This window comes from Rhinopithecus bieti, unplaced genomic scaffold, assembly GCF_001698545.2.
Source record: "Rhinopithecus bieti isolate Rb0 unplaced genomic scaffold, ASM169854v2 scaffold_947, whole genome shotgun sequence".
Taxonomy (NCBI): Eukaryota; Metazoa; Chordata; class Mammalia; order Primates; family Cercopithecidae; genus Rhinopithecus; species Rhinopithecus bieti.
Genome location: NW_016803664.1, coordinates 1,229,670 through 1,255,085, shown reverse-complemented (window position 1 = coordinate 1,255,085; position 25,416 = coordinate 1,229,670). Strand labels below are relative to the sequence as shown.

Here is a 25,416-nt window from a genome sequence, read left to right as displayed (position 1 = left end):
TGCCTCAACCTCCCGAGTAGCTGGGATTACAGGTGCCTGCCATCATGCCTGGCTAATTTTTGTATTTTTGGTAGAGATGGGGTTTCACCATGTTGGCTAGGCTGGTCTCGAACTCCTGAACCCAGGTGATCTGCCCGCCTTGGCCTCCCAAAGTGCTGGGATTACAGGCGTGAGTCACTGTGCCCGGCTGAGACCTGGGTTTTTAAAATACTAATTTTGACTTTGCGAAAATTACTTATCCTCTCTGTCTTTCCATAAATCTGGATGACAACAGATGAAAAGTATTCAATGTCACTAGGTATCAGGGAAATACAAACTAAAACTTTGGAAATAACATTTATCTTAAAGATGAAGAAATTGAATGAAATAATATATGTAGAATCGTTGACATATAGATGTAAATCCAATTCTATACATCCTAGGTTTGGGATTCCTATTAGACATTCAAGTGGAGACGTAAAATAGGCAGTTGAGCATATATATCTGGTGCTCAGAAGAACAAGCTGGGCAAAGAAATAAAGGAGAGACTAAGACTAAACCTTGAGGGCAGGACATCCAAAGTTAAATTATAGTGGGGAGATCATTTGTACCTACCTTCCCATTGAAGGTATTAAAATTTATAGACTACCTGTAAATACGTCTTTTAAAAATCATAAAACAGCTCATCATTTAGTGAGGAATTACGAGACAAGATATGGGATGTGGGGAACATGTTTGTCCTAGGAATATGACACTCTGAGGAGGCCAATGAGAAACTAAACTGTAGTTTTAGAAGCCGTGCTGGACCGAAGGAATGAGGGTAGATCTATGCTTCCCACCAGGGATGGTGACCCACTCCCATCTTTGGGCAGGGCCAGGAATGTGTGTCCTCTCAGAGAAAGAATATGGATTATGAGCCAGGTGCGGTGGTTCATGCCTTAATCTCAGCACTTTGGGAGGCTGAGGCAGGTGGATTATTTGAGGTCAGGAGTTCGAGACCAGCCTGGCCAACATGGTGAAACCCTGTCTTTACTAAAAATACAAAAAAATTAGACAGGTGTGGCAGCACACACCTGTTAGTCCCAGCTACTCGGGAGGCTGAGGCAGGAAGATGGCTTGAACCCGGGAGGTGGAGGTTGCAGTGAGCCGAGATAGCACCATTGCACTCTAGCCTGGGCAACAGAGCGAGACTCTGTCTCAAAAAAAAAAAAAAAAAAAAACAAACAAACAACAACAATATACATTATGGCCTTCCTTCACATCATGTGGTAATGCAGAAAACCATACACCTTGGTCTTGCACTGCTGACCACCTTGAGCACCTGGCAGATTCAGATACAAACCAAGATGCTTTGTGGAGGAAGTTAACATCATAACAAATCTCAGATAATTTCTATAAATAATATTTTAAGCACAGTTTCCTGAACACAGTGAAAGATAAAGAGGAACACAAAGACACAAGAAGCTGTGAGTCAGAACAGCAGGAAGAACAACAGAAAAAGAACCACAGGGACTCCAGAAAATTATAGACATGGGCTATAAAACAACTGTGATTACTGTGTTCAAAGGACAAAATCAAGATAGAAAATTTCAGCAGGAAACTGAACTATAAAAAACTGACATAACAGATTTGGGTAAAAAAATTCCAGAAGCGGCCGGGCGCGGTGGCTCAAGCCTGTAATCCCAGCACTTTGGGAGGCCGAGACGGGTGGATCACGAGATCAGGAGATCGAGACCATCCTGGCTAACACGGTGAAACCCCGTCTCTACTAAAATAAAAAAAAAAAAACAAAAAACAAAAAAACAAAACTAGCCGGGCGAGGTGGCGGGCGCCTGTAGTACCAGCTACTCCGGAGGCTGAGGCAGGAGAATGGCGTAAACCCGGGAGGCGGAGCTTGCAGTGAGCTGAGATCCGGCCACTGCACTCTAGCCCGGGCAACAGAGCAACACTCCATCTCAAAAAAAAAAAAAAAAAAAAAAAAAAATTCCAGAAGCAAAAGAATATGAGACCAAATTTTTAAAAATTGGATTAGTAGATTAGTTATAACTGAAGAGAGAATTAGGTGACTGGAATAAAGCTCAGAAGAAGCTATCCAGAATGAAGCAAGGAATAGTTAAACAGGCCGGGCGCGGAGGCTCAAGCCTGTAATCCCAACACTTTGGGAGGCCGAGACGGGCGGATCACGAGGTCAGGAAATCGAGACCATCCTGGCTAACACGGTGAAACCCCGTCTCTACTAAAAAAATACAAAAAAACTAGCCGGGTGAGGTGGCGGGCGCCTGTAGTCCCAGCTATTCCCGAGGCTGAGGCAGGAGAATAGCGTGAACCCGGGAGGTGGAGCTTGCAGTGAGCTGAGATCCGGCCACTGCACTCCAGCCTGGGCGACAGAGCGAGACTCTGTCTCAAAAAAAACAAAAACAAAAAAAACAAAAAACAAACAAACAAAAAAGGAATAGTTAAACAATACAGTATAAAGGGTAAAAGTATACTAAATACAGTGAGAAGATCTAACATATGCAATTGAAGTTTCAGAAGAAAAAGAGAAAGAATGGATTATAGGTAATATTTTAGATATAATGGTTGATAGTCCACTGTCAAAAAGCCCTACAAAGCCCAAGCAGAATAAATAAAAATATTAATAAATGCTCAACTGGACACATCAAAATGAAACTTTAATAATCAAGACAAAATGAAAAGTCTTAAAGTAGCCAGAAAAAAAGACATCAATTTAGAAGCTATGCAAGGGCTTCAGAAGACAGTGAAATGATATCTTCAAGGTGCAGTGAGGAAATAACTATCACTCTAGAAATACTTCATTAATGAAGGTGAATTCATACATTTCCAAGAAAAACAAAAGAGAGATATTGTCAATAGCAGATAAGCACTTAAGGATATTCTAGGCCAGGTGTGGTGGCTCACGCCTGTAATCCCAGCACTTTGGGAGGCCAAGACAGGTGGATCACCTGGGGTCAGGAGTTTGAGAGCAGCTTGACCAACATGGAGAAACCTCGTCTCTACTGAAAATACAAAATTAGCAGGCATGGTGGCACAAGTCTGTAATCCCAGCTACCCGGGAGGCCGAGGCAGGAGAATCGCTTGAACCCAGGAGGCAGATGTTGCAGTGAGCCGAGATCATGGCATAGAACTTCAGCTTGGGCAACAAGAGCGAAACTCCGTCTCAAAAAAAACAAAAAACGTGTGTGTATACATATATATATAAAATAATCTATAGAATATCCATATATATGGATATTCTATAGATTATTCCTCATGCAAAAGGAAAATAATCTTCCATGAAAGATCAGAGATGCAGAAATTGATGAAGACCAAAGAAAATGATAATTATGAGGATAAATCTAAATCATACTGACTGCAAAAACGGGGTGTGAAAAACAATAACAATGTCTTGTGGGGTTAAAAATGTTACAGAATTTCAGTAAATGGCCAAAATATCACAAATGGTATGTGTGTGTGTGGATGGAGTGTATATAGTAGATACTGTTTTTTTGTTTTTGTTTTTGAGACGGTAGTCTTACTCTGGAGTGCAGTGGCACAATCATTGCTCACTGTAACCTCCACATCCCAGGCTGAAGTGCTCCTCCCACCTCAGCCTCCCAAGTAGCTGGGACTACAGGTACGCACGACCATGCTCAGCTAATTTTAAAATTATTTGTAGAGACAGGATTTCACCATGTTGCCCAGGCTGATCTTGAACTCCTAGGCTCAAGTGATCCACTTGCCTTGGCCTCCCAAAGTGCTGGGATTACAGGCATGAGCCACCGTGCCCAGCTGGTAAATATTTTTAAGCCATTTATGGATTCTTGATCAAGAGGATATTAAAGGTAACAATACTAGATTTTAATAGGTAAGGATGAATGTGATAATTGCTAAGGCAATCATTAAAAGAAGAAAACAGAATATAACTGCAGTGAGATGCAGTTATATTTAACCACATATAATTAAACAGACAGACAATAATAAGTGTTGACAAGGATATGGAGAAATTGGAATCCTCATATAATGCTGATGGGAATGTAAAATGGTGCAGCCACTGTGGATCAGAGTTTGGTAGTTCCTCAAAAAGATAGTCATAGAATTATCATTTGATCCAGCAGTTGCACTCCTAGGTGTATACCCTTAAGAAATGAAAACAGGGACTCAAACAGATAACTGTACATGAATGCTCATAGCAGCATTATTTATGATCATTAAAATATGGAAGCTTGAGTGTCCATCAATGGGTGAATGAATACATGATTTTAGAATTTTAGAATTCCTTTTCAGTTTTGGGAAATTTTTATTTCTTTTGTAATTTCTTTTTTCCATTTTCTTTGTTCTCCCTTTGAAGAAATTTTATTAGACTTTTTTTTCTTTTAAACGAGATGGGGCTCTCTCTGTGTTGCCCAGGCTGGCCTCAAACTCCTGGGCTCAAGGAATCCTCCTTGATTATAGGTGTGTGCCACCGTACCTTGCTTCTATTAGATATTTTACTTCCAGGGTTGGTCTTCTATTTCTCTTATATTTTCCTTCATCTTTACTTTTCTTTTTGTCTTACATGCTGGAATGTTTTCTTTTATCTTTCAACTCTTCTATTGAATTTTAACCCTTCTACTGAATTTTAATTTCAGGAATCATATTTTAATTTCTAAAGATTCTTTCTTCCTTTTTAAAAAATAACATCCTTTTCCTATTGTAAGAATGCAGTATAATTTTTAATTTCTGAGGATATTAGCAAGCTTAAAATATTTTCCCTCTTATGTTTGTTGAATTATCTCCATTCTCTATTGTCATTTAAAAAATGTTTATCGGCTGGGCACAGTGGCTCATGCCTGTAATCCCAGCACTTTGGGAGGCCGAGGCAGACGAATTACCTGAAGTCAGGAGTTCAAGACCAGCCTGGCCAACATGGTGAAACCCTGTCTCTACTAAAAATACAAAAATTAGCCAGACGTGGTGGTGTGCACCTGTAGTCCCAGGTACTCAGGAGGCTGAGGCAGGAGGATCACTTGAACCTGGGAAGCGGAAGCTGCAATGGGCTAAGATTGCACCACTGCACTCCAACCTGGCAACAGAGTGAGACTCCGTGCCAACAGAGTAAGACTCCATGCCAACAGCGTGAGACTCAGTCTCAAAAAACAAAAAACAACAAAAACAATAAAAAAAAATGTTTATCTTGGACTTTCATGTTATAGGTTTTCTGCAAATATCTGGCATTTCTGGATTGATTTGTTTGTGTTTGAGACAGGGTCCCACTGTGCTGCCCAGGCTGGAATGCAGTGGCATGATCTCACCTCACCGAACCTCCATCTCCCAGGCTTAAGCAATCCAGAGCCTCAGTCTCCTGAGTAGTTGGGAACACAGACACGCACCACCACACCCAACTAACTTTTTGTATTTTTGGTAGAGGTGGGGTTTCATCCTGTTGATCAGGCTGGTCTCGAATTCCTGAGCGATTTGCCCACCTCATCCTCCCAAAGTGCTAGTGTTACAGGCGTGAGCCACAGCACCCGGCCTGACATTTCTTAATTTAATTTTTTTTTTTTTTTTTTTGTAGAGATGGGGTCTCACTATGTTGCCCAAGCGAGTCTTAAATTCCTGGGCTCTAGCAATTCTCCCACCTCGGCCTCACAAAGTGTTGGGATTACAGGCATGAGCCACCTTGCTCAGACCTGTCTGGCATTTCTTGGTTGTCAATAAATATATTTTTAAATGTAGTGCATTAATGAAAACTAAATGTGGCTGGGCGCGGTAGCTTACACCTGTAATCCCAACACTTTAGGAGGCCGAGGTGGGCGGATCACTTGAGGCCAGGAGTTCAAGACCAGCCTTGGCATCATAGCGAAACCCCATCTCTACTAAAAATACAAAAATTAGCTGGGCATGGTGGCGCACACCTGTAATCCCTGCTACTCGGAAGGCTGAGGCAGGAGAGTTGCTTGAACTCGGGAGGTGGAGGTTACAGTGAGCCGAGATGGTGCCACTGCACTCCAGCCTGGGCAACAGAGGAAGACCTTGTCTCAAAAAAAAAACCAGAACCAAAACCAAGAAAACCCTAAGTGTGATGTCTGGGTGGAAGGGTGCTGCCTACCGCCAGGCATGTGTGGGCAGGTGGGGCCTATACATCTTAGAATGTGAAGTATTTATCGCTGCTTGTCTCACCAGCTGTTCTGGTTCTTCTCAACTATTTCAATCTGTTTCTTTACAGAACTCCCTGCTCCTGTTTTTAGCCTAGGACTTAAAGGCCTAGATGCCACATTACGTGGTGAGAGAGAGGTGAAAAGGTTTCACTGCACTGTGCCGTCAGACTTCGATTTAATCCCGCTTCCGGTTTCATTTCCTACGTTTTACCTCTTTTTTTTTTTTTTTTCTTCTCTTTTCTTCGAGACGGGGTCTGGCTCTGTCGCGCGCAGGGCTGGAGTGGCGGTGGCCAGATCTCAGGCTCTAGCTGGCAAGCTCCCAGCGCTCCCAGGTTTACGCTGAAAAAGCCATTTCTCCTCGCCTCCGCCTCCCAAGTAGCTGGGAACTACAGGCGGGGCCCAGCCTCCGTCGGCCCCGGCTAGTTTTTTGCATTCTTTAGTAAGAGAGCGGGGTTTCACCGTATTGCCATGGGGATGGTCTCGATCTCCTGACCTTGTGATCGGACCGTCTCGCGGCCCTCCCCCAAAAGTGGCTGGGGCTTACAGGGTTGAGTCCACCAGGCGGCCCGGCCCCATTTCTACGTTTTACTCCTTAACCAATCGCTTGCCTTGGCGTGAGTCCTGCGGCACGCAGGGCCTGTCTTGGTATTCTGCAAAGCCACAGGGGCAGCTCGCTTGTTGGTGCAGCCTTCCCTTTGACCAGTAGGTTAACGGTTGGTAGCTTTTTTTTTTTTTTTTTTTTTTTTTTTTTTTGAGATGGAGTCTCGCTCTTGTTGCCCAGGCTGGAGTGCAATGGCTTCATTTTGGCTCACTGCAGCCTCCGCCTGCTGGGTTCAAGCGATTCTCCTGGCTCAGTCCCCTGAGTAACTGGGACTATAAGCGTGCACCACTACGCCTGGCTAATTTTGTATTTTTAGTAGAGACGGAATTTCATCATGTTGGTCAGGCTGGTCTTGAACTTCACACCTCAGGTGATTCGCCGGCCTTGGCCTCCCAAAGTGCTGGGATTACAGGCGTGAGCCAACCTGCCCGGTCTGGTGTAGCCTTTTTACTTTGCTATAACAATCGCTAGTCCTCTGATTTTTATCTTCTAGATATTAGGTGGAATAACTTGCTTGCTAATGACCTTCTCCCATTTTCTTGTTTGTGTTTTGTACGTTTTTAATTCCTTTCTCATTTGTCAGTGTGATGTTGGGATGATAAACACCTGTGGCCAGTCTAGTCCATTATCTCTGACTGAAAAAGAAAATTTAATTACATAAAATAATATTTGCTGTATGAAGATTATCTTAAATGTACACCTTTGAGAAATAAATGCTAGAGCTTTACAGGTTTTGCAAAATGTACTTAATGTTGAGATGTTTAAGCAATTTTGATTCAGTAGGTGGCACTCTTTACTAGTTTAACTCAATTCTAAATTAGTGAACAGTTTGAAATAGATTTTTCTTATCTGTATAATTTAAATAGATTGGGTTTCAGAGTTTTGTGATTGTCAACCTTAATCACTTGATATTTTCAGAATTTAAAACTACTTAAGCAAATTTTAAAATTAAGATATTAAACTAAAATCTCTAATCTTTACAAATTTGTTGCATAATAGTGACTTATGTTCTGTCAAAAGTCAGAAATAATTACAATCTTACCAGAAGCCCTGACTACTAAAGGTGTTTGGATTCCAGTTGTCAAATAACTTTTGAAAATTTGCTTTTAGCCCATGGGCACTTTCATTTTATTCTCTTTCTTCTTCTTCTATATCTTTATGTCTGAATAGTCCCCCAATATATCAGTGTTTTTAATGTGCTGTATAATATTTTCTTTTCTTTCTTTTTTTTGAAACACGGTCTCACTGTGTTGCTCTGGCTGGAGTGTAGTGGCTATTCAGTCACGTTCATAGCACATTGCAACCCTGAGTACCTGGGCTCCAGTGATCCTCCTGCCTCAGCCTCCTGAGAACAATGTACTACATAATGTGTGTTTTTGTTTGTTTGTTTGTTTGTTTTTGAGAAGGAGTTTCGCTCTTGTTGCCCAGGCTGGAGTGCAATGGCATGATCTCGGCTCATAGCAACCTCCGCCTCCCAGGTTCAAGTCATTCTCCTGCCTCAGCCTCCAGAGTAGTTGGAATTACAGGCATGCACCACCACGCCCGGTAAATTTTGTATTTTTAGTAGAGACGGGGTTTCTCCATGTTGGTCAGGCTGGTCTCGAACTCTGGACCTCAGGTGATCCGCCCTCCTCGGCCTCCCAAAGTGCTGGGATTACAGGCGTGAGCCACCACGCCCGGCCGTACTATGTAATCTTTTAATTAAACAAAGCACAGTCTCTGCAATCCTGTAACTTAAAATCATAATCAAGTATTAGTTTGTGCAATTAAAACTAATACTAATGTAGTTTAGAGAAACTTTTAAATGCTTTTGGAAAACTTTGCATGATCTATAAATAATAACAAGCAAATGCATCAGAGTGTCTTTACTTCCTGTTCTGAATTTGCAACTAAGTAGCCAGTATGTAAATCACACTTGAAATTGTAATATAGGGTTCTCATAAATCTACTTAGGTCTGAAGCAAAGTATGAAATGTTAGAACTTTAAGGCACTTTGGAGGTTATCCAGGCTAACTTTTCAATGATCAGAAACTTGTGATTTTTTTTTTTTTTTTTTTTTTTTTTTTTTTTGAGACGGGTCCCACTCTGTCACCCAGGCTGGAGTGCAGTGACATGTTCATAGTTCACTACAGCCTAAATCTCCCAGGCTCAAGTGATTCTCCTGTCTTAGCCTCCCGAGTAGCTGGGACTACAGGCACATGCCATAATGTCCAGCTAAATTTTTTGGATTTTTTAGTAGGGATGGGCCTCACTATTTTGCCCAGGCCAGTCTTGAACTCCTAGGTTCAAGTGATTGTCCCAGCTTAGCCTCCTAAAGCACTTAGATTACAGATGTGAGCCCCTGCACCTGGCCAGAAACTTGTAACTGTAAAAAAAAAAAAAAAAATTGCTAATAGAGGTGAGCGCATTAGCAATTCTGAATTTTAAGAACAGCATTGCAAAAGCATTTCAAGAGTTAACAACAACTTAATGAAAATGCTCACTGGTAAACCTATGACTAACTTTGACCAAGCATATAAAAATACTGGTAATTAACAGACTAAACTATTTCTGAGAATGGTTACCAGTCAGTTGGAACTCCTCACTTGTGATTCTAGGCTTACATCACCAATGGTGGATGGTAGCTTTCACTTTCATTTTTCTACTGTTTTATCATAAAAATATACTTTCAAAGAATGAGGCCGGGCGCGGTGGCTCAAGCCTGTAATCCCAGCACTTTGGGAGGCCGAGACGGGCGGATCACGAGGTCAGGAGATCGAGACCATCCTGGCTAACACTGTGAAACCCCGTCTCTACTAAAAAAAATACAAAAAAACTAGCCGGGCGAGATGGCGGGCGCCTGTAGTCCCAGCTACTCGGGAGGCTGAGGCAGGAGAATGGCGTGAACCTAGGGAGGCGGAGCTTGCAGTGAGCTGAGATCCGGCCACTGCACTCCACCCCGGGCGACAGAGCGAGACTCCATCTCAAAAAAAAAAAAAAAAAAAAGAATGAGATAGCCTCAGACATGCCCAGAATTTGGCCTGATAACCAGAAACTTATCAGGATATTTGAAGTTTTGCTCATCTGCAAAATTCCAGGCATTCTGTTTCCCCTAGTTAGTCCATAATTTGTTACCTCTGATTTTTAGAAAGTCACAGAGATGGTATTAGTTATTTTATTTATTTATTTATTTATTTTGATGGTCTTGCTCTGTTTGTCATGATCTTGGCTCACTGCAACCTCCACCTCCCGGGTTCAAGCAATTCTCCTGCCTCAGTCTCCCAAGTAGCTGGAATTATAGGTGTGTGCCATCACGCCCGGCTAATGTTTTTGTATTTTTAGTAGAGACGGGGTTTCTCCATGTTGGCCAGCCTGGTCTTGAACTCCCGGCCTCAGGTAATCCACCCACCTTGGCCTCCCAAATTGCTGGGATTACAGACATGAGCCACCGTGCCCGGCCTCTCGATATTTCAAATATATCTTGAAAGTTGCCTTCCAAAGACAATTGGAAATTTTTCAATTGATAAGTACTCATCATAAGCGTATTGTCTCTTGAGGTTATTCTTCTACTAAATAGCTGCTCAATTTTTCAGAATCTATGATTGCATTGATTGCAAAACAGTTTAGTAGTAGGATAAAGGGGTGTCTAATCACTATCTTTTCTATCTGTTTCTATCTATGTATAATAAAGTTTATACAGTACTATATGTAGTATATGCTACATACATAATCTTTAAAAATAGTCTCTTTCCAATCACATAGCCTGAAATTATTTTTTTATCTAGATACGTATTTTTTGAGGTGAAGTCTTGTTCTGTTGCCCCGGCTGGAGTGCAATGGCACGATCTCGGCTCACTGCAACCTCCGCCTCCTGGGTTCAAGCAATTTGCCTGCCTCAGCCTCTCGAGTAGCTGGGATTATAGGTGCCCACCACCACGTCTGGCTAATTTTTGCATTTTTAGTAGACATGAGGTTTCACTATGTTGGCCAGGTTGGTCTCCAACTCTTGTCCTTAGGTGATCGCCCTTTTCAGCCTCCCAAAGTGCTGGGATTACAAGGATGAGCCACCGCACCCAGCACATACAGAAAATTTTAATGAGGAGCTGTACTACCTCAACTAAATCAGCAGTTATGGAGTCTATAGCATTTTTCTTTCAGTTTCAAGTTCCAGTGATATCTTCACATGCCAACAAGAAAATAAAATATTCTGAATCACGAAGTGTTCTGACTAGTTCATCTCTGAGATCTTTTTAATTATTTCCAAAGCTTTACATCTGAGTAAATAATTCACTAAATACTTTAAAGAATTTCCCAAGATCTTCCTAACTCTTGCATTAAATCTTCAAACTTTTCTCCATTTCTTCCAAAGCACTCACAAAACTGACCACATAATTAGTTACTCTCACTTGCAGACTTTATATAGTTATGAAGTGTGCAGTGGATGATGGGCATACCAGTCTTTCCTTCTGACTTTGGTAGTTTGTAGAAATTTTCTTATTCCCCTTGATTGCAGGCGACTCACTAATTCAACCCAGTATTTCCATGTTTAGACCAAACTCCTCAAATTCCTGCCACGCAGATAGTTAGATACTGCTGGCCCATATATGCAGACTAATTTGGTAAACATTATTTGGTTGCAGTTTCAGGAAAGCAGAATTTGGTTTGCAGTGCATTTGGATAACCTTGATCTCTCCACAAGTGAGTAAAATTAATTTTCAGATATTTGAAGTGATTTAAGGATTTTTGGTTTCTTGTGGCAAAATTGAGATTAGAATTCCAATCTTCTTATTCAGTACAGTTCAATACATGTTTATTGAGTGCTATTTTTCTACTAAAGAGAGACATTTTCTCTGATTTTAAGTTTTGAGACAGGTATGTATGTAAATAATCAAAATACTTAGATGTATGTATAAAGATTGAAGAGAGTACTAAAACTGGAGTGATTAAGTCCATTTCAAGGGGTGGGAAGAGAGGTAAGGAAATGCTTCATGGAAGAGGGCTTGGAGCAATGGATAAGAGTTTGTTAAGCAGATAAAGCATGGGTGGCAAATGTGGAGAAGGGGGGTGAATTTTGAGACAGAAGGAACTGTGCAAAGGCAGAGAGATGGAAAAAGAGAGACATATATCTAGAAGAATATGGAGTTAAGATCGGGTGAGTCTTGGACCTTGTTTGTATTCTGAAGGGTAAGAAACAGTAGAAAAAGAGAGAGGAAAGATAATGGAAATAAAGAGATGCTCAGTTGAGGAACGTTCCTATGGAGGCAGAGGAAATGAGATCCAAAGCTCACATGGAAGAATTAGCCTTGGATAGGAGAAAGGATAGCCTTTCCACTGAAACGTGTGAGAGGAAAGAAGTGATTGTACAAATGCAATTGGGTTTGTTAGCTTCATGGGGAAAATTGATAGTTATGTAGGAAGAATATATATATATATATATATTTTTTTTTCCTGGAGAACTACAAGAAGCTTGAGAAGTCCACTGAGGTCCAGGAAGGGTCAGGGGACAGGATGGGAGCTAGGGGTGGTATGAAGTGGTACTGAAGAATCTGGATTTTGAAGGGCTTTATTTGTCATGCTAAGGATTTTAACTTGAAGGTGATGGAAGGTCATTTAAATATTTAAGCAATTTAATGTCTAATCAGTTTCTGCCATACTCTTACTGTGGCTTAAGGTTGAGTTTGGGGTGGGGTGGTGACAGTGGTGGAAGCAGAAGCGCAGAAATCAGAAAGTTGTTATGTGTAATTCAGGTGAGAGCTGCCTCTACAATCTACCATTATTCCTCTGAATACAACTGCATAACACCTGTCCCTTCAACCTCACTTCTCTTCCGCTCTGAGCTTTGATTTGTTGCCCTTTTTGCGATTATGTTAGTGACTGTTCTGATTTTTTAAATCTCTTCTAGTCACTCTGCACCCAGCATTTTCCAAAGCTCATATCTTAGTAGATGGCCCTACCTCATGTTTCATAAGGAAGTCAAGGTCTTTCAATGAACAAGCCCTCAATTTGCCCCCTGAAGCTAAGATACCTAAATTGCAGTCTTCTTCCTTCTCACCTGTTTCAGTGGAAAGGCAATGCCTTCTCCTATCCAAGGCTAACTTTCTGAGCTTTAAATCTCATTTCCTCTCACTCTGTAGGTATTTTTCTCCATTGAGCATCCCTTTATTTTCTTTATCTTTCTGCTCTTTTTTTCTGCTCTTTTCCTTCAGCATCCCAACAGAGTTCAAGCCCTCACCCTTTTATTTCATCTGGGGTTTCTCAACTGCACTATTAACATTTTGGGCCAAAGAATTCTTCGTTGCGGAGAGGCCAGCATCCCCAGCCTCTATCTTAGTGGATAGATGCCAGTAGCCACACCCCTCCTCCCTGAGTTGTAACAACCAACAGTCTCCGGATGTTGCTAAATCATCCCAGCTTCAGAACCACTGATTTAACCCAATATATCCAAAATATTTCAACATATAATAAATACTAAAAAGTACTGAGATTTTAAGTCTTTTTTTTTTTGTATTGTACCTTTGAAATTCGATGTGGATTTTCACTTAAAGCACTTCTCAATTTGTGCTAGTCACTTTTTTCTTTTTTCTTTTCTTTTCTTTTTTGAGGAAGGGAGATGAAAAAGGAAGAGGGGAGGGGAGAGGGAGAACAGGAGGGGGTCTAGCCACATTTTAAGTGCTCAGCAGCCACATGTGGCTGGTGTCTACCTAATTGAAGAGCACAGGTCAAAAGCTTTAGGAAAAAGGTTAGAGCTGGAAATACAGGTTTGAGAAGTCATGAGATAGTAACAGTTAAAACCATGGGAGAAGATAAGATAGTCCGGGCAAAATTCTACATTTAAGAGTGAGAAAATAGGAGGATTGAGGAAAATCCTAGTCGAATGCTCGTTTAGTTTCCCCACACAGTCTGCTTTCCTTGATTATTATTGTAATTTTAAAATCATTTGTGTTTTCTTTTTTTTTTTTTAGACGGAGTCTCACTCTGTCGCCCCGGCTGGAGTGCAGTGGCACAATCATGAGCTCACTGCAACCTCTGCCTCCCGGGTCCGAGCGATTCTCCTGCCTCAGCTTCCCGAATAGCTGGGGTTACAGGCACCCGCCACCACGTCCGGCTAATTTTTTTGTATTTTTAGTAGAGATGGGGTTTCACCGTGTTAGCCAGGATGGTCTCGATCTCCTGACCTCATGATCCGCCCACCTTGGCCTCCCAAAGTGCTGGGATTACAGGCGTAAGCCACCGCGCCAGGCCTTTTTTTTTTTTTTTTCTTGGAGACAGAGTTTCCCTCTGTCACCCTGGCTGGAGTGTGAGGCTTGATCGTGGCTCACTGCAACCTCCACCATCCCGGCTCAAGCGATTCTCCTGCCTCAGCCTCCCGAGTAACTGGGATTATAGGCGTGTGCCACCACACCGGGCTACTTTTTGTATTTTTAGTGGAGAAGGAGTTTCACCATGTTGGCCAGGCTGGTCTTGAACTCCTGACCTCAGGTAATCCACCCGCCTCGTCCTTCCAAAGTGCTGGGATTACAGGCATGAGCCACCGCGCCTGGCCAAAATCATTTGTTTGCTGAATGATATGAAGAATATGAATGAACAAAAAAAGTATTGAAAAAGATGAGTTGATGGCAAAGGGAGGGAATTAATGTTTAGTGCACACTTAAGTGGCGAGTAATGTTCAAAGCATTATATAAACTGTCTCATTTAATCTAACAAGAACCTTTTGAGGTCAATACGTTTTCCCAGTTTATAGAGGAGGAAACTAAGATTTATAAGGATCTCATGAATCAGAGAACTCTTAAGTGGCATCACTGGACTTCTGAAAGGAAGTCTGCCTGATGGACTCTAAGTCTCATCCTCTATCCTCCTAATGCATATAATGACGCATTTGTTATCTACTGACTTTTATAAAATAAACAAGGAGGCTTATGCGATTGTACAGCCCGAGTTAGCAGGAGATATGTTACCACTTTTGATCTGATTCCGGAAGCATTAACAGTCAGGTGCCCTGATCTTTATGTAATTAGCGCATATGATATGGGTATCATTTGTTGTGAAAGACACTAACTCATGATGTTTTTGTTTACGTGTATCTGTAAATATAATAATTTCTGTAGTTGGTTAATTTTTAGTTACGAAAAAATGAACCAAGATGTAGTCAAGATTTGGCTTAAATGTTGAACGCATAATTACCACAGAAAATTAAATAATGAGCTTTGTGACACCTTTCAGTTTCGCCAACAGACTGATAAAACCAGTACAAAGGGGGAGGGCCGGGACCGAGGGGGCGGGACGGTGAGAAACGGGAATCGAGCAAGCGCAGAACCAAACAGATGTTAATGGAGGCGTGAAGGCTACTGCGCTCTCACTTTCCGAACTGTCGTAAAGGCCCCTAGTGTCGTGCTCTCCTCGGTAGGGGAGGAGTTGGTTAGGCGGCGGCGGCGGCGAAGCGGCGGCGGCGGCGGTAGGGGAGCAGCGGCAGTGGCGGCGACGGCGAGGAGGTGTTCGGTCTGCGCAGCGTAGAAACGCCCGCAGCTTCAGAGAAGGAGTTCTTGCGGGACCAAATCAGGCATTCTGAACCCACGCCGGCTTAGCTGGGCCGAGTCCAGGCGCTGCCGCACGTACAGTTTTGGTGGTGGTGACAGACACTGCTCTTGACTCTAGGGGCCTGTTAGGCCGACGTCTGAGGCGCAGATCGCTGGCTCTCGACGCATTACTCTTTACGCCTTACATTTCTGTCTTCCTTCTTGGGTCAGTGATTCCCGGACCCTGGAAGAGAAGAGGGTGGCTAATGATTAAGGTGAGGGGAACAGGGGGGAGGGGATCCATTGGAGGCCGCGCGTGCGCGCAACGGGGGAGGGGCCGGCCTGGAGGGGAGAAAGAGGAAGGGCTGCGGCCGCGGAAGGCTGGGGTCGGCGACCGGCCGGTTATATCTGGCTCAGTGGTGATTTAGGGTCTGGGTCTCCGCAGACTATTTGTATTTGGGCAAGGCATTCGTCTACCGACACACCCACAGCCTACAGTGAGGAAGTGTGGGTGAGGGGATTTCTCTCTCTCTTCCGACTCTCCCTAGAGTCTCAGGATGGGGGCTGAGGACCGAGGCGTAGGAGTGCGATTTGACAATGGAGTGAAGGTAACCCGGACCCGGGGAGTTGGAGGGCGCTAAGTCAGCCCTGACGGCTAGGGAGCCGCCTGCTGCTGCTGTGATCAAGGAAACGTAGTCCGCGGAACAGCTGAAATACAGACGCGTCCGATTTTGTATGGAGTTGGCTTGTTGGTCATTTAAAAAGAAGCTGGATGTTTTTACTATTGTCCTTTGATAATTTATCAGAGAGTGTCAGTGCTGTAGTGGGAATATCTGTTCAGTGCAGCAGAAATAGATTTGTCACAACAGTTCTTAAATAGGTTATAGTAGATGTTTACAGAGGGTATTTCTCAACCCAAGTGTAAGTTTTGATTATTCAAAAAATACCAGGAAGTATAGGGTATTCATTTAATTTGTTCATGTGTGTAGTGTGGGGTGATTCCATTGTATTGCTGTAAGCTTTCCTGTTTTTTGATTTACGTGCGGCATTAATTTAGAATGCTCTTGAATGGTAAGATGCCAACTTACATAGACTATGTTTTGTAGGAGTTGCTGTAGCTTTTGAACCTGACAATGTAAACTTTATTTCATTTGGTATTTTATTTATAATTTTCTTGTTTTAGGGGCCTCTTCAACTAAAAAGAACAAACTGGGAAAAGATAAGCTAAGGTTCCATTTCCTTTCGCATTTTTGTTGTGTGTGTGTGTGTGAGATGCTTGTAAATGCTTGAATGTGATTTTGAGATTACTATACACAAGTTCTGTAACACTGGACTTAGCTTTATTACAGTAAAGATACACCTTTTGATCGTTTGTTACTGTATGTATTTTTGTAAAAATCTTCATGTCAGTATAAGCCACATTGTTTCATCCTAGTCTGGTTATATTTGTGAGGTAAAACGGATGGATAAGAAGGAGGTCCTTTTACTTTTAAAATAATTTTAAGTTGATTTTTTAAAAGCCTTGATTTATCTTATTTTGGACACTTTCTTGCCATTTAACCTTGGACAAATGACTTTATCATCTCTCTCCTGCTCATTTGTTTGTGACCAAAGATTCGCAATAGTATTCTAAGAATTGATGAGGGTGTTTGTAAATTGGTCTAAATAATATTATAGGAAAAAGTAGGAAGAGTAAGTCTCTCCTAGTTTATCACGAGTGCTATATCATGTGCAGATCCTTCTGTCACTTTTTAACTTTTGTTTGCTGTCTGTTGGCCACATGTTTGCTACTTATTTCACCTGACATAGAATTGGTTTTTAAAGAAAGGTATAAACAAAGTGACTCCATTTTGGTGAAAAATGCATTACAACAGAGGTTACACCTTAACGAATTTCACTGGGGGTACTCCGTTTCTACAGATTATTGAGAGAGAGCTAGTCTGATGTTTAAGAGAACAGCACCTTGCTTGTATAAAGCTAAGGTATAGTCATTTAGCAGATACTCCTAGTTATTTTACTTTAAAATAAAAAATATAAAAGAAACTAATTGAATCAAACCGTTTAGATTTTTAGATACTTTTTTGTTGTTATAGTTTAAAGAGGGGTTTCTGTATCATGCTTTACTTGAGGCATACTTATGTGCCCTTCTTTTGCCTTTTTCTCCCCTTTTGGGCTAAGACTTCAGTAGGAAATAAAAGAGACTATCTGAAAAACGATAGAAGTTAAAATATGTTATAACCTGACATTAACATTCTATGGATAACATTATCTTATGAAATAATATAGGACTAGAGACAGAAGATCTAGATTTTAGATCTATCTTTGCTTGCTATACATTAGATCTCCGAGTTTATTGTTAACCCTCCTTAGGCTTCAGGTCTCTCTGTTTAAGTGAGTATTGTAGAATAGATAACTCTGGTTTTCTCTAGGTCCCAAATCTAACGGTTTGTATGTCTAGTTAGGTTTTTGGTATTCGTTGTTTTATTCGTCGTAATCGAATCCCCAGAAAGAAATGCTATACAGAAAGCATCAATTCCCTCATGAAATGTGTGTGTGTAAAACCTATGATGAAACTGTGGGCCAGGTGTGGTGGCTGACCCCTGTAATCCCAGCACTTTGGGAGGCCAAGGCGGGTGGATCACTTGAGGTCAGGAGTTCGAGACCACACTGGCCAAAATGGTGAAACCCCATCTCTACTGAAAATACGAAAAATTAGCCGAGCTTAGTGGTATGTGCCTGTAGTTCCAGCTGCTTGGGAAGCTGAGGCAGGAGAATGGCTTAAACCTGGGAGGCGGAGGTTGCAGTAAGCTGAGATCGTGCCTCTCACTGCACTCCAGCTTGGGCAACAGGGCGAGACTGTTTCTCAAAACAAACAAACAAACAATGATTGTTGTTCCACATATTATTGTTATTGTTGTCCCATTGTAGATATTAATTACTCAAGCTTTAATAGCTTTCAGATGGTACTAAAAATGAAATTTTTTATTACTCCTGGTAACATTTTAAAAATCGTCCTGAATACTTTGTTTTTCTTTCAGAAACCTGTAATTATTGTTCGGTAAAAGTCCACAGTTACATTTGGATGTCTTATACCTCTGTTTGCTTCTTTCCTACATCCTACAGATTCTTGGTAACAGCTGGCTCAGGTTTCTACAGGTACTCAATTTATGTCATTACACAAGGAGTGAATTACAAATGTTTAAAGACAAATATTTAGCTGAGGCTGGGGGCGCTTGCTCACGCCTGTAATCCCAGCACTTTGGGAAACCGAGGCGGGTGGATCATGAGGTCGGGGGTTCGAGACCAGCCAGGCCAATGTGGTGAAACCCTGTCTCTACTAAAAAAAAAATACAAAAATTAGCCGGGCATGGTGGTGGCACGTGCCTGTAATCCCAGCTGCTCGGGAGGCTAAGGCAGAATTGTTTGAACCCGGGAGGTGGAGGTTTCAGTGAGCTGAGATCATGCCACTGCACTCCAACCTGGGTGACAGAGCAAGACTCCGTCTCAAAAAAAAAAAAAAACAAAACAACAAAAAAGTCTCCAAATACTTAGCTGAGCTTACTTTTTAAAGAGCAGTACTGCATTATTATGCAGATAACATTTATTGAATGTCTCATGTTCTAGGCACAGTCACTGTTCTTCAGTGAAGGCACTCTGCCTTCATGGAGCTGACATTCTGTTGTGTGTGGGGGAACGTAATAAACAGAATGGTTTCAGGTAGTGGTAAGTGCCGTGAGAAAAATAGGACCATGTGATATGGCATGGAGGGAAATGGTTTTACTATAGATTGAGTGGTTAGGGAGGGCCTTTTTAGAGGTGGTGATTTGACCTGTGACTGCAATTACTAGAAAAAATCAGCCATACTGACGATTTGGAGGAAGACTGCTACAGATAGCAGGAACAGCAAATGCAGTAGATGAGGTTTGATTCTAGAGAATCTACAAATGTAAATTAATTATTTGGTTTGTCTGTTAAGCTTTTCATATTTGCGGCCAGATGATGCAGACAGATTAAAATTATTTTATGTGTAGTAACCAAATATAATATGTTGGTGTTGTTTAAACCCTGACTCAAACCAATTGTAGAAAGTCATTTTTGGAACACTGGGGGAAATCTGGATATGGATGGGTATTGTATGATATCAAGGAGTTATTGTAACTTTGTTAGGGATGATAATGGCATTATGTTTATGTAAGAAAATGCCCGCTTTTTATTAGTGATAGAGACTGAAGAATTAGGGAGAAAGCTTGCAAATGTCTGGTATTTTATTTTATTTTGAGATGGAGTTTCCCTCTTGTTGCCCAAGCTGCAGTACAGTGGCGTGATCTCAGCTCACTGCAGCCTCCATCTCCTGGATTCAAGCAATTCTACTGCCTCAGGCTCCCGAGTAGCTGGAATTACAGGAGCGTGCCACCATGCCTGCTGACTTTTTGTATTTTTAGTAGAAACAGGGTTTCACCATGTTAGCCAGGCTGGTCTTGAACTCCTGATCTCAGGTGATCTGTCCGTCTTGGCCTCCCGAAGTGCTGGGAAAGGCGTGAGCCACCGTGCCCAGAGATGTCTGTTATTTTAAACAGATACCAGATAAAAACCAAAAAAAGCAGTGGAGGGAGATGAGATAGATGAAGCAGGTCAGGCACAATCTGGATAATTGTTGGGCTGGGGTGATGGGTACATGGATATTAATAATATTGTTCTCTGCTTTTGTGAGGTTTGAAAATGTTCATATTTTAAAATATATTTTTTTGGCTGGGCCCAGTGGCTCATGCCTGTAATCCCAGCACTTTGGGAGGCTCAGGAAGGTGGATTGCTTGAGCCTAGGAGTTCGAGACCAGCCTGGGTAACGTGATCAAATTCTGTCTGTACCAAAAAATTACAAAAATTAGACAGGCATAATGACACATGCCTGTAGTCCCAGCTACTGGGGAGGCTAAGGTGAGAGGATGGCTTGAGCCCAGGAGGCAGAGGTTGCCATGAGCTGAGATTGTGCCACTGCACTCCAGCTACTTGGGAGGCTGAGGTGAGAGGATGGCTTGAACCCAGGAGGTAGAGGTTGCAATGAGTCGAGATTGTGCCACTGCACTCCATCCAACCTGGGTGACAAAGCCAGCAGACCCTATCTCAAATGAGTAAATGAAATACAGTAAAATAATATTTTTTTGAAAATGTTCATTCGTATTTAAGCTGGACATGGTGGTGCACACACCTGTAATCCTAGCACTTTGGGAGGCTGAGACAGGTGGCTCACCTGAGGTCAGGAATTTGAGACCAGCCTGCCCAACATGGCAAAACCCTGTCTTTACCAAAAAATACAAAAAGTAGGTGGGCATGGTGGCGGGTGCTTGTAATCCCAGCTACTCGGGAGGTTGAGGCGGAAGAATGACTTGAATCCAAGAGGCAGAGGTTGCAGTGAGCCAAGATTGCGCCACTGCACTCCAGTCTGGGTGACAGAGTAAGATTCCATTTCAAGAAGAAAAAGAAAATGTTCAATCATATTTAAAAATGTTTTAAAATAATTTGTAAAAGTGGCCAGGTGAAATGGCTCACGCCTGTAATCCCAGCACTTTGGGAGGCCGAGGCGAGTGGATCGAGACCAGCCTAGCCAACATGTTGAAACCTGGTCTCTACTAAAAACACAAAATAAAGAAAATAAAAATACAAATACAAAAATTAGCTGGACGTGGTGGTGGGTGCCTATAATCGCAGCTACTTGGGAGGCTGAGATAGGAGAATCGCTTGAACGCAGGAGGTGGAGGTTGCAGTGAGCTGAGATTGTGCCACTGCACTCTAACCTGGGTGACAGAGTGAGACTCTGTCTCAAAAAAAATTTGTAAAAGTACCATATTTAATTGTCTCTTCCCTCCCCCGTTTCTTTTCATTTTGATAAAATACAGTGTTTTGTTTCTATTTGTAAATGTTCAGTATTTATTCAACAAACAGGAGTGTTGTATTTCAGGCACTGTGCCAGTGCTTGAGTTACAACAAAGGGCAGGCTCTTAACACCTGCCTGTAAGGGGCTTATGGCTTGCTGGTGGAAAGGAGAGTTCAGCAGTGTGGATTGTGTTAACATGGAAAAGATTTCTGTATTTTCCTGAGGGCATACAGGATTAGCATCTTAGTTTAGTATGTATGTGATTGGATTCTTAAAAAATATTTTTCCTTCTCTACAGAATACAAAATTTAAGAAATTCTGTATATGGCTAGATGTCAAGTCTGAATCAGTGTTGTAGTCATTTTCCTTATTCATATGTACTATAGGGCACTCGAATAAATTATTTATTATCTTTTGACATCCCAATTTGTTGTTACTTTAATTAATTAATTTTTTTTTTGGACAGAGTCTCACTCTGTGGCCCAGGCTGGCGTGCAGTGGTCCCATCTTGGCTCATTGTCACCTCCACCTCCCAGGTTGAAGTGATTCTCCTGACTCAGCCTTCCAAGTAGCTGGAGTTAGAGGTGCATGCCACCACGCCCAGCTTATATTTTATATTTTTGGTAGAGACGGGGTTTCATTATGTTGGCCAGGCTGGTCTTGAACTGCTGACATCAAGTGATCCGCCCGCCTCGGCCTCCCAATGTGCTGGGATTACAGTCGTGAGCCACCATGCCCGGCTACTTAAATTTTTTTTTTTGACATAATTTCAAACTTACAGAAAGATTTGAAAAATAGTACTGAGAACTCCTGAATACCCATTATTCAGATTCACCAATTTTTAATGTTGTCATACTTGCCTCTTATTTTCTCTCTCTCTTTTTTTTTTTTTTTTTTTGAGATGGAATCTTGCTGTGTTACCCAGGCTGGAGTGCAGTGGTGCGATCTCGGCTCGCTGTAACCTCTGTCTCCCAGGTTCAAGTGATTCTCCTGCCTCAGCCTCCTAAGTAGCTGAGATTACAGGTGCCCGCCACCATGCCCAGCTAATTTTTGTATTTGAGTTAGAGACGAGGTTTCACCATCTTGGCCAGGGTGGTCTCAAATCCCTGACCTCAAGTGATCAGCCTACTTCAGCCTTCCAAAGTGCTGGGACTATAGGCATGAGCCACTGTGTCTGGCCCCTTATTCTCTTTTGAATCATTTAAAAGGAATTTGCTTACATTATGCCCATTACATTACATTATGCCTATTTGTTTCTAAATATTCACTGTGTATTGTGTTCTTTTGCATTATCACTGCACCAGTTACCAAATTCAGGAAATTTAACTTTGATAATATTAATCTACAGCTCATTTTCCAGTTTTGTCAAATTGTCCCAATAATAGCATTTATCCCTTTACAGCATTTTCCTCATAGGACCCAGTTCAGGATCACAAAATGCCTTTAGTTTTCATATCTCTTTAGTCTCCTGTAATGTGGAACAGTGCACCTAATAAGCAATCTGTGGGGATAACTTTGAGATAGTGCAGATACTCTGCTCCTCATCAGATCATCCTGTTCCTCATCACTCCCCACATCCCCCAAGGCCCATGTAGCATCCATTGATGTTTCTTGCGTATACTCATCTCTACTCTGATGGTTGGAAAGGGTTTATTTTGTAACTCATCCATTTTCTTCACTAATGGACATTCTTTTATAAGGAAGAGACATTCTTTTATCTGATTAATAAAGAATCGTGTGTTCCCTGTTTTATTCAGTGGGTTATAACCCATTATTACCTTTATTTTGTCCATTAGGAGCCTTTCCACGTGGGCTCCTGTATCTTTTTAACATGCCCTCTTTTTTGTTTTTGAGACGGAGTCTCACTCTGTCGCCCCAGGCCAGAGTGCAGTGGTGCAATCTTGGCTCACTGCAACCTCCGCCTTCCAGGTTCAAGCAATTCTCTGCCTCAGCCTCCCAAGTAGCTGGGATTATAGGCATCTGCCACCACCCCTGGCTAATTTTTGTATTTTTAGTAGAGACGGGGTTTCACCATCTTGGCCAGGCTGGTCTTGAACTCCTGACCTCGTGATCCCCCACCTTGGCCTCCCAAAGTGCTCGGATTACAGGCATGAGCCTCCATGCCCAGCCTTTTCTTAAAAAAAGTATTTCCTGTGTTTCTGGCACAGCAAGATGTTGCAAGCGCATCTTGTTTCTTTCCTGTGTCAGTCTTGGAATGAGCCATTTTCCATGGAACCCTGGTTAATTTTAGTGGGCAATCCAATTTGGTGTTGTTGCGTTATTTATATACAGGAAGAACCTCTTTTTTACTGCATCAGGAAATCACTAGGAAACTAAATTTAAATTAGATTTTTGGTAGTAAGTTTATATTTCTTTGAAGATTTTATGAAATAATCACCTAAGATTCAGCAATTTATTATCATAAAGCAATTTTTTTCTTGTTTTGTTTTTCAAATACATGATGAGTTATGTTCTGATACGTTCTTAATTGTGATCATGTGAAATGAAGAAAAGATTGTGTGTGTGTGTTTAGCCACTTAACTGTTTATTAAAAAACTAAAGTTTATACTTTTAACTAAGTCATCAGACATTCTAATCTGAAGAAAACTGTTGCTTTTCAATGAAATTTAAAATGAATTTTAAAAATTGGGCTGGGTGTGGTAGCTCACACCTGTAATCCCAGCACTTTGGGAGGCCGAGGCAGATGGATCACTTGAGGCCAGGAGTTGAAGATTAGTCTGGCCAACCTGGTTAAACCCCGCCTCTACTAAAAAATACAAAAAAAGTAGCCAAGCGAGGTGGTACATGCCTGTAATCCCAGCTACTCAGGTGGCTGGGGGCAGGAGAATCGCTTGAACCTGGGAAGTGGAGGTTGCAGTAAGCGGAGATCACGCCACTGTACTCCAGCCTGGGCAACAGAGCAAGACTCTGTCTTATAAATAAATAAAATAAATAAATAAATAAATTAAATTAAATAAATAAAGTTATTAAAAACAGAATTTCTGTATGTGATTGAAAACTCACCAGTACATTCTTTTTTTTTTTCCCCCGGGCAGTTACTGTTACATCTTGGTATATTTCTTAGCCAGTTTCTTACCTGTGTATGGATATTTGCTTTATTTACTTATTCAACCTAACTTAATATGTGTTTTTTCAAAGTAATATTTTGAATATTTTAAATTTTCAACTAATTAATATCTGTACACGGTTTTAAAAGTCAATTTCAAAACTTATAATGAAAAAAGTGGTTTCCTATGCCACTCTCCTAATCCCCTAGTTGTACTGGTTAAACAGAAACATTTAGCTCTCAAAAATTATTTTTCTAGTCTATACCTTTATATTTCTAAGTAGTATGTTCATATTTCTCTGGATTATGTACTTATATTTCTACTAATATGCGTAATTTCTACTTTTAATCTCAGTTTAAATGTCTTTTTTTAAGTTAATTTTTTTAGAGAAAAGTAATATATACAAAGTGTACCAAATTTATACGGTACAGAGAATGTACACGGAAAAAAACAAGGCTCCTTGCCATTCTTGTCTTCCTATGTCCCAAGTCTTTTCTCTGAAGTTATATCTCTTTCCTCCTATATTTTATGTGTACATCCAGTGTAGTGGTTCTCAGAGTGTGGTCTGTGGACTCTTGAGGTGGCTCTTCAAGTGTTCAGGAGGTCTACCAGGTTGAAACTATTTCAGAATAATACCAAGTTCTCGTTTTCTATGTAACTGATACGAACATAAGTTGACGTTTGCACTGATGGTACAAAAAACAATGGTGCATTAAACTACTGGCCCTGTAGCACAAATCAAGACAGTGGCCAAACTGCATTAATAATCACTATATTTGTCGTGATTACAGTTTGCAGTAAAAAAAAAAAAAAAAAGAGGGCTGGGCATGGTGGCTCATGCCTGTAATCCCAGCACTTTGGGAGGCTAAGGCAAGTACATCACGAGGTCAAGAGATCAAGACCATCCTGGCCAACATGGTGAAACCCCGTCTCTACTAAAAATACAAAATTAGCAGGGCGTGGTGGCACATGCCTGTAATTCCAACTACTTGGGAGGCTGAGGCAGGAGGATGGCTTGAACCCAGAAGGCAGAGGTTGCAGTGAGCCGAGATTGCACCACTGCACTCCAGCCTGGTGACAGTGTGAAACTGTTTCAAAAAAAAAAAAAAAAAAAGCAATAAAAATTGTTAATTTATTAATGTTGATTCTTTTTTTTTTTATTATACTTTTAAGTTCTAGGGTACATGTGCATAACGTGCAGGTTTGTTACATATGTATACTTGTGCCATGTTGGTGTGCTGCACCCATCAACTCGTCAGCACCTATC

The 25,416-nt window shown here is 41.5% G+C and overlaps 1 protein-coding gene across 12 annotated transcripts in view; it reads left to right on the top strand.

Annotated features, from left to right (window-relative positions):
- Positions 1–14,926: 14,926 nt before the first annotated feature.
- The window catches only part of RNF111 (ring finger protein 111), a 113,065-nt gene continuing 102,575 nt past the window's right edge, over positions 14,927–25,416 (top strand). For 5 of the 12 annotated variants that reach the window (XM_017896257.1, XM_017896223.1, XM_017896240.1 and 2 more), the window contains exon 1: positions 14,927–15,484. The gene's annotated coding sequence lies outside the window, so the exon portion shown is untranslated. Of the gene's footprint in view, positions 15,485–15,542; positions 15,818–25,416 lie in introns of those variants that run through there. The other 7 variants (XM_017896232.1, XM_017896267.1, XM_017896277.1 and 4 more) reach the window with 6 other exon arrangements.